This window comes from Prionailurus bengalensis, chromosome C2 (assembly GCF_016509475.1).
Source record: "Prionailurus bengalensis isolate Pbe53 chromosome C2, Fcat_Pben_1.1_paternal_pri, whole genome shotgun sequence".
NCBI lineage: Eukaryota > Metazoa > Chordata > Mammalia > Carnivora > Felidae > Prionailurus > Prionailurus bengalensis.
The window spans coordinates 137,931,896-137,942,246 of NC_057350.1; the positions used below are offsets into that span (position 1 = coordinate 137,931,896).

At 41.2% G+C, this 10,351-nt stretch overlaps 1 pseudogene; it reads right to left on the reverse strand.

Annotated features, from left to right (window-relative positions):
- Window positions 1-387: 387 nt before the first annotated feature.
- Window positions 388-2,612, reverse strand: LOC122491039 (annotated as a pseudogene).
- Between the last annotated feature and the right edge of the window lie 7,739 nt (window positions 2,613-10,351).

Consider the following 10,351-nt stretch of genomic DNA (forward strand, 5'->3'; position numbering starts at 1 on the left):
CATATTAATGCAAATTACTATACTAAGCACAAGGCAAAAGGGCATAGTGATCTTTTGTGGTTTTATTCTTTGGAACAGGTTGGGAGAATATTGGCTTGAACTCTATCATCCTGTCTACTTAGTTTTGTGTTCTTAAAAATAGTGTTCATTAGGTGACAAGTTAAGCTGAACATTCAATGGAACGTTAATAGCAAATTATTTGCGAATGTCTATCTTAAGGTTTTTTTCTTTCTTAGTGAGCTAGAATTTACCGTGGAATATAAGGCTTCTTTGTTTTTCAAAACATTTCTTTTAGTTTTCCTTAATTATAGTCTCTGATTATAAAACTTTGTTATTGTTATTTGCCCTTTGAGAATTTCTAAATACAAATTAAGTTAAACGGTTGTTCCAAAACCTGCTGTGTCACCGAAAGGCATGAAAACATTTCTCGTGGCAAAAAAGGATCCTGTTAGTTTTTGGTTGCTATTGTCTGGGATTAACAAATAAGAAGAAATGAGAAAGGAATGGCTAACATACTGGTAATATTTGTATATACCAAAATACCACTACTTCATTGTCTTTGTATCTGAGCAGTCCTGGGAAGATTCTTTTGCTTCTCAGCAGGTGTGTGGTGTGCATTAGATACTGGCTCTGGTGATTTGGCCATTGTACTCTGTTGTCTCCATTTTGAGGATATAGGGGATTATGCTATCAAAGCATTGACAATGCAACCAGTAAAACAAAACAAAACAAAACAAAACAAAACAAAACAAAACAAAACAAAACAAAACAAAAATTTAAGTTCTGTTATGTTGGAGCTCATCAGCCTAAGTCCCAGCAGACAGATGAAAATCCAGGCCAATTGGTAGGTGTCTTCTGAGTAAGGTTTCTGAACATAGTCTTGTAAGCCCATCTCTGTATTTTCTTGGAATTTTCGATCTGGTTTGTGCTGGTCAAACCCGAATGATCTGGACTAAAGAGAACTATAGCTTACCTTAGTATGCATACTCATAGCTGTCCATATCCAGCTTCACCATACTGTTACCAGAAGTCCTGACGCTTATAGATGTGCTCCATGACTTGCTTTATTCAGTAACCAGAAAGTTTATCTCCCTGGATGCTGTTCTGTAGGTGGTTGACCATAGCTGCCAGGATATTGGAGAGACTCACGACCTGGGCACACTGGGGCAGGCCAAGGCTGAAGAGCTCATTCCAGTAGGGCAGCACAAGGCTGATGTTGCATTCCTGACCAAGTGACTGAACTGCTGGCCCAGCCCATGGGGAGGAAAAGCAAGTGGGATGTAGACTTGCAGATGTGGCACATGTTGAGGGATTCTGGAATGGGGCCAGGCATCACAAACCTAAATGTAAGTGTCTAAAAGGAGGGTGTCTTTGACCTCAGTGACGGTGGACTGGTCTCCAGTGATGCTATGGATGCTCTCTCCTCCACTATTTTGTCTGCCAGGCTGGGAGACAAGAAGCTGTGGTATTAAGTGCTTTTGCTAAGGTATCACATGCTCAAGGAACCTCACTTGCAGACTGGTTCTCCCATGGTGTTCTGAAGACTTGGCATTGTTAAGGGATTCACTTAGGTTGGCAGGGGACGCTACTACATTTGCGGTGTGTCCGGAGCCCCCTGGCTTGTGTCAGCTTTAGAATCCGTGATCAGAAGAACCATACCATCCTTGTATATCAAAGGCTGCTGGATGTTCACAAGCATCCTGCATCAAGAAGACCTATTTCTCAGCTGAAGCGGCACAGTTCCTTGATTTCTCCCACCGCACATCAAAGGGCTTCTTCTCCTTTTTTTTTCCCCCTAAAGGGCTTCTGTTCACACTGGACAGATCCCTATTTCGTACTCATCTCTAAGCATTTTTTCCAGTCAGAAAAACTGACAGCTCTTCAGGTGCCGCTTACTGATGATGCAGCCTTAGTTGCTCTGACAGCTGTAGGTCAAGTTTTTCCTTATGCCCCTTTGTAATAATGTTGCCTCTTTCACAACTGACAACCCTATGCTGACAGCCAGGTGCTTTGTTATTACAGACCACACAGTATTTACCATCTCCGGCCGCTGGACGTGGGCCTTCTACAGAAGTGGGGGCCCTGACGACGTGGGTCCCGCCAGGGATGAGGTCATTCCAGGTGGTGAGAAGGAGCTGTCTGGCGTTGGATGTCTCGGGGCGGGGAGAAGCCAGAATCACCTTCTCAGTTCCAGCTCCGTCTGGGCCGATGAGGATGAACAGCTGCTTGGGGATACCCGAGGTGTCCACTGAGGGGACCATCTGGATCTCCTGGCCCGTCTGCGTCTCTGCAGCAACCTGCACTTGGCGAGGCCCGCTGACCCCAGAGTGGGCGGAGGTTACCAGAATGCACCGGAAGGGGCCGGCCGTCCCCGCGGATTCCTGGGAGACATCTGAGGGTGCAGCACCTGGGCCACTCTGGGCCGAACTAGACGCTCCGTGTGCATAGCCATCGGGAAGCAGGATGGCCAGAGAAATTCGAGGTTTGGCGCCAAAGTGGCCTAGAAGCAGGTGGGCCTCCTGTGCAGTTGGGGGGGAGGGCAGGGCGTGGGGAACCCAGCTCCTGGCGTTGGCGGACGGCGGGAGCCCGGGGCAGCGGGTGCAAAAGACCATAGGCCGGAGAGGAGACGCTTAGGTGGGAGAGGGTAGAGGACAGGGAGGGCAGCCTGGGGCCACCTGGGGTGGTGAGGAAGGGGGGGTTGTGACTGTTTTTGTCAGTGCAAGTTCAGCGTTCGTGACTCTCGTGCTCTGCAACGTGCTTGCTTTTTTCTTTAAAGGTTGAAAAGATTTCTTTATGAAGCCTTAAGAAATACAAAGTGTAATTAGTCTGCAGTGCAGAGTTAGATACAATTTAATACTAATTCAATGGCAAAATGAAAGTTGTCGTGAGACCAGGAAATTGCCCCACACTTGATTTTAATGCATTGCGTTGATTTTCTAAAACAATTCCGAGGAGTCAATATTTACAGTAGCTGGAGTATTTATGAAAAATCTGGCATCAGGCATTTATGTGTGTATATGTATATATGTGTGCGTGTGTATATATGTATAAAACCCAAGATTATACGAACCAGGAAACAATTATATGTCTTCTGCAGAGTTTTGAGACTGAGGTTTATAAATGCTTTTCAAAGTGTGGGATTTGGAAACAGAGCAGAATCTTGTTTCCAAAAACTGAAGTTTTTTTCAGGAGTGAAATCAAAAATATAAGTGCCACAGAAGAGGGAAAAAAAGAGAATGTGAGTGTGGTGCACAACAACCTGGCCCTAATCATCTATCTGTTGGCAAAGGCATTGAAGGATAACCCTGCATTGTATCTAGAAAAATCCGTGCATGAATTGATTCCGGCTGTGATGACAGCCATGCCTGCAGTCAGATGTGGATCATCACTGGGTGGTTTGCTACCTGCCTGCCTGGTGGCTTTGCCCACCATCTGATAATCAGGATGCCTGTGGGGCACAGTTTGGGTCCCTTGGACTCCTCCTCTCCTCCCACGTGGTCAAGGCTGCTCTGCAGGTCAGCAGGTCAACAGGACTACTCTGACCATCACTCAGCACTGGTCCACACGGACACTCGTGCAGGCTCCTCAGCTTGGCCCTGGGACCCCTGGTTGTCTTAAGGTCCCTGGTGCCGCCACAGTGCCTGTCTAGTATGTGTGTGAACTGCACCTCTGTCTCACTCTTCCCCTCCTCCCAAGTTTGTTATAATATCGTTGTCCTCCAGTGGCTCATCCACCCGTTAGGTCCTGTCCCTCAGCACTTCGTCTTCTGACTCGGGTTCTAGTACCACCTCTCCGGTCACCACCGTGGTCCCTGCTGTGCAGCCCCTTGTTGAGCTGATCTCCACTGTCACAACTGCACCCCACTACTGCTTTTTTTGGCCCCTGGCTGTTTCCAGAAGTACATCATGGTCTCCCTTCCCCCCAGCAGAGGAGGGCAAAGGAGGCTTTATCACTTATCCTTGTCCAGCTCCTCCCCTGTCCTCAGCTCCCTCCTGCCTTGAGGGCAGTGCCATTTATGAAAGAAACTGGAAGCCAGGGACAACCCTCCTCCAGTCCAGAGACTCCAAAGGCTAATGGCTTCTAGCCCCTGGCTCTGGCTCTCCCCAGCCTGCTCCTTGAGGCTGTTACACATTAGCCAACCTTCCCTCAGATCCTCACACACATGCTGGGTAGTAGTTTGTTTCCCCCAGATTGCTTTCTTTTTAGATATTGTACAGCCAATTCCATATTCTGAAAGCTTGATTTGTTAAAAACAGACTTGAATGTAAGACCTGAAACTGAAACTCCTGGAAGGAAAAATAGTGAGGCTTCTTGACATTGGTCTTGGTGATGATTTTTTGGATTTGACACTGAGAGCAAAGGCAACAAGACCAAAAATAAATGAGAGGGACTACACCAAAATAAAAAGCTTTTGCACAGTGAAGGAAACCACCAAGAACATGGAAAAGCAACTTACCGAATGGGAGAAAATATTTCAAAAGATCTATCTGAGAAGAGACTAATATCCAAAATATATAAAGAACATACATAACTGAACACTAAAAAACCAAATAATCTAATTTAAAAATGGGTGGAGACAGCTGGGTGGCTCAGTTGGTGAAGCATCTGGCTCATGATTTTGGATCAGGTCATGATCTCATGGTTTGTGAGATTGATTGTCTACGCTGACAAGCACAGAGACTGCTTGGGATTCTCTCTCTCCCTCTCTTGGGTACTCCCCTGTTTGCATGCGCGTGTTCTCTCTCTCTCTCTCTCTCTCTCTCTCTCTCTCTCTCTCTCTCTCAAAATAAATAAATAAGCTTTAAAAAATAAAAATGGGCAGAGGACCTGAAAAGACATTTTCCCAAAGAAAACATACAGATTGGCAACAGACACATGAAAAGGTGTTCAATATCATCAGGCTAATGCAAATCAAACCCACCTTGTAAGATATCATCTTACACCTGTCAGAATGGCACTACTATCACAAAGACAAGGAATAAAAAGTCTTAGTGAGGATGTGGAGATAAAGGGACTTTTGTGCACTGTTGGTGGCAATGTAAATTGATGCAGCCACTGTGAAAATAGTATAGAAGTTCCTCAAAAAATTAAAAATAGAAATACCATATGCTCCATTAATTCCACTACTGGGTATTTATCCAAAGAAAATGAAAAAACTAATTTGAAAAGATATATGCACCCTATATTAAATGCAACATTATTTATAATAGCCAAATTATGGAAGCAACCTACGTGTCCATAGATAGATGAATAGATAAGAATTTATGGTGTGTGTGTGTGTGTGTGTGTGTGTGTGTGTGTGTGTGATGGAATGTTACTCAACTATAAAAAGAATGAGTTCTTGCCATTTGCAGTATTATGTAAGTGAAATAGCAAATGACAAAATCATATGATTTCACTTATATGTGAAATCTAACAAAACAAACCAGAAACAATCATAAATACAGAGAACGAACTGGAGGGGAAGTGGGTGGGAGAGTGACTGAAATAGATGAAGGGGATTAAGAGGTACAAACTTCCAGTTATAGGATAAGTAAGTCACAGGGATGAAAACTACAGCATAGGGAATATATCAACAATATTGTAATAATGTTGCATGGTGACAGATGGTAACTATGCTTTTTGAGGTGAACATAGTACAATGTATAGAATTTTCAAATTACTGTGTTGTATTTTTGAAACTAATGTAACATTGTATGTCAATACTTAAATAAATTTTTTTTTTTTTTAAATTTTTTTTTTTCAACGTTTATTTATTTTTGGGACAGAGAGAGACAGAGCATGAACGGGGGAGGGGCAGAGAGAGAGGGAGACACAGAATCGGAAACAGGCTCCAGGCTCTGAGCCATCAGCCCAGAGCCTGACGCGGGGCTCGAACTCCCGGACCGTGAGATCGTGACCTGGCTGAAGTCGGACGCTTAACCGACTGCGCCACCCAGGCGCCCCAATAAATTTTTAAAAAAACAACAATAAAACACAGTGAGATATCACCACATGTCTGTTAGAATGGCCATCATCAAAAAGATAAGAGATAACAAATGCTGGTGAGGATGTGGAGAAAAGGAAACCTTTGTGCTCTGTTGATAGAAATGTAAATTGGCTCAGCCACTATGGAAAAAAAAATATATGGAGGGTCCTCAAAAATTAAAAACAGAGGGGCACCTGGGTGACTTAGTCAGTTGAGCATCCGACTCTTGATTTTGGCTCAGGTCATGATCCCAGGGTTGTGGGATTGAGTGCTACGTTGGGCTCCACACTGAGTGTGGAGCCTGCTTAAGATTCATTCTCTCTCTCTCTCTCTCTCTTTTTCTCTCTCTCTCCCTCTCTTTCTCTCTCTCCTTCCCTATGCCCTTCTCCCCAACTCATGCTCTCTCTCTCTTTCAAAAAAAATTAAAAATAGAACTATTGTATGATCCAGCAATTCTTCTGGTTATGTATAAAGGAAATGAAAACACTAACTTGTAAAGCTATAGGTGCTTCCATCTTTATTGCAGAATTATTTATAGTAGCTAAGACATGGAAATAACCCAAGTATCCATTGATGGATGAATGGATAAAGAAGTTGTGGTGTATGTGTAAATATATGATGGAATACAATTCAGCCATAAGAAAGAAGGAAATATTTTTTTTCCTGCCATTTGCAACAACATGGAGGGATCTTGAAGGCATTATGCTAAGTGAAATAGATCAGATAAAGACAAATGCGATATAATCTCTTTCTTATATGTAGAATCTGAACAAAACCAAACTCAGATACAGAGAACAGGTTGGTGGTTGCAAGAGATGGAGGGTAGGGGGTGGGCAAAATGAGTGAAGGTGGCCAAAAGGTACAAACTTCCAGTTATACAATAAGTAAGTTATGGGGATGTAATGTACAACATGGTGACTGTAGCTAACAATACTGTGTTGTATTTTGAAAGTTGTAAGAGAATAGATTTTAAAAGTTATAAGGAAAAAATTGCAGCTATTTGTGGTGATGGATGTTCACTAGACATATTGAGGTGATCATTTCTCAATATACACAAATGTCAAACTATTATGTTGTACCCCTGAAATTAATATAATGTTATTTGTCAATTAGATCTCAAAACATTTGAAATAAAATTTACAAGTTTTTTTATGTACAAAAATGCATATAAAATTGGGTCAGAATTCCTTACACAGATAATCTTTAACATTATTAAAAACTAAGTAGTAATTCATACATATATTAATGTATAGTATACATACACTGATGGGGTAGGAAAAATTATAAAAACCTTTGAAACAGGTAAAAAAAGTATTAAGTGTCCGTTTGGTGTACCATTCCAGCTTATCTCAGCTTTTCATTGTTCTGGAGCTATTTTATAATTTTGTATATTGTAGAAAATTCATAATAATGAAATAATTCTTGTTTATAAAAATGCAAATGAATTGTGTGCAGTGGAATTCAATTGATTTCTATCCTGAGAATAGATCTCTTTTGAAGCTGTTTATAAATCATTTTAGCAATGCTGATTGCCCAGATGCATGTGGTTCTTTGAATTCTCTTTTGAACTAATTATAGTTCAAAATGATTCCTTCATTAATTAATGGGTTAAATCAAATTTCTGATATCTACTCATTTTAGTTTGTATGAGAGTCATGATTTTACCTTAAAAAATCCTTTAATAGATGGCTGCAACATTCAAACAGTACAAAATGGGATAACATGAAAAGCGAAAGTCTCCCTCCTACCCAGTTTCACCTTCGTGGACCTTATAGTCTAATGGTGAAGACAGATATTTATCACATAATGTAGTATAAATGTAAGGTTCTAATTCTGAAAAGCATGTTGAAAACGTGGAACACATTTCTGTGGAAGCAGTCATGGGGTGACCTCAGCTAGACAGGACAATCTGGAAAGGCTCTTCTGAAGTACTAGCAAGTGGTCTGAGATCTAACAGTGAGTAAGGAAAACCAGTGTTTATGAATGTCAAATGGGAACCAATGAAATGGTAGTTCATGGTATTGAAGGTGGATAAGTAAGGAAGTTTAAAAAAAAAGGTGGGTCATTAGGACAGATAGATTGAGAGAAAATAGAGACATTTATAAATTTGAAGTTCTGATGAAGTTAATGAAAATTGGAAGGAAAGGCTGTTATAAGAGCCTGGGTTGTTTGACATTGAATAGAAACTTTTGAAATGGAGCAGTGGAAGGAAGTGAAAAAGTTCAAGGTATCACCATGGGAGGGGTGGCTAGGGTAAAATGAAAGAGCTTGGAGATGAAGAAGTTAGGGACCTTTGAGGTCAGTTATTAGATTGATTGCCTATGTGGACAGTGAGGTCCCCCAGAATTTATTTGTGGCAGAGCTTGGAGGTGAGTCATGTGCCTCGTCACAGGTGAATGAGGAGGAATGACCTGAGAGACGAAAAATAGTAAGAAACATGGGGAGGAACAATGGAATGTCAGAGGACGAACTGCTTTCACCAGAGAAGGCTACAAGGCCACCAGTGCCCTTGGGGAAGCCCAGTTTGAATTAATTCAAGGTGGTAGAGGAGGAGTTTGGAGCCAGGATGAAGTTATAGGGATTTTTGCTGATTATGGATCAGGAGTTCTATGGGTGTAGTAGAAGGTTTTGGGAAGTGGACAAAGGGTGTAAGACCAGGAATGGGCAGGCCCATGTGAGTATTTGAGGGACGGTACCCTAAAAAGTGGTTCAGGTGGTGGTTTACATGTTGGATACTGATATTTCAAAGCAAGGTCTACACCAAGTGGATTTAACTATTAAACATTTTTTGAGGATGGGTAGGGATTAATGAGTAGCAGCTAATGAGGTTTTTTTTTTTTCTTTTTTTACATTATTTTTAAAAATTTTTTCTGAGGCCAGAGAGCAGCTAACAAAATCAGAATCCTTTTGTTTCCTGCTAGGTAAAAAATGATATCGCCTTGCTGATTTAAATTGCATTTCTTTTATTTCAAGGGAGGTTGGGCATATTTTCATGTACTTTTAACAATTGTTTTAAGAACAATTCTCTTTTTTTAATTTGTACCAGCTCCTAGTAAATTCAGGAAATTAGCTCTTTGACATATTCATTATAAATATTTTTTCCATTAGTTATTTGTGTTTCACCTTGTTTATGGTATGTTTGTCATGTAGTGTTTTTAAAATTTATGTTCTAGATTACCATTCTTTCTTTTTTTATGATTATGGGTTTTGTGGTTCTGGGTTTCTGCTCTTTTTCCTCTAATATTATAAATAATTTTACTTGTGATTTATTCTGGATGTTTTGGGGATTCATTTTAATAGTAAAATCTTTGTTCTACCTGAATTAAATTTTGTATAAGAAAAGAGGAAGCAATCCAGCTTGATTTTCTTTCCAGATATATATTCAGTTGTCCCAATACCACTTAGCTACTGACATGAAGTCTCACCTTTGTCAGAAATACAATTCCAAAATAGTTGGGCCTATTTGAGAAGAATAAGAATGTGTGAGACTGCAGGGTATACTTGGGAGGCATATCTGGGAGTGAAACAGACTAAATTCTGACTCTAGATCTTGATGTTGACCTTGGCCAAGGAACTTCTCTGGGCTCCAGTTTTCTTTCATCCTCAAAATGGGCATAATCATAGCCTTTGAGGACTATGTATGTGAAAGAATGCACTACAATGGCTAGAGCCGCATAAGCAAGGAAGAGAACAGAAGAAAGGAGGTCAAAGAAGTGAGGGGTCAGGTTATTTAAGACCCTGTAGGGCATTATGAAGACTTAGTTTTTTTTCTTTGAGATGGGAAACCTCAAAAAAATGTTTAATAGTTAAATCCACTTTGGTGTAGACCTTGCTTTGAAATATCAGTATCCAATATGTAAGTGGATGTGATATGATCTAACATATTTTACAAGGCTTTTGTATTGAAATTACGCTGTGGAAGGAAGCAGGGCAGAATCCAATTGCAGTTTTGAGGAGAGGGATAATGAGGGATTAGAGCTGGATGGGAGCAGAGATTTGGGTAGGAAGTGATGGGAGGCTGGAGGATGTTGCCATCAACTGAGATGGAAAGACTCATGAGTGGAGTAGGTTTGGAGGCAAAGATTGGGAGTTGGGAATTGATCATTAAATGTGTTAAATGTGAGAGATTTACCACATATCCAGGTATAGCTGTCAGGGAGGCAGAGTACACACTGGGAATTCAGGTGAGAGATCTGAAGTGGAGATGAAATTTGGGAGTCATCAGTATATAGACTGTATTTAACATGTTTAAAGGCATGTGGCTGAGATGCGATCACCAAGGGAGAAGAAAAGAGTTACGAGACTGAATCCAAGCGCTCATCAACATTAAGACACTGAGGAGAAAGGGGGAAATCAGCAAAGAAAGCCGGGGAGTGTCCAGGA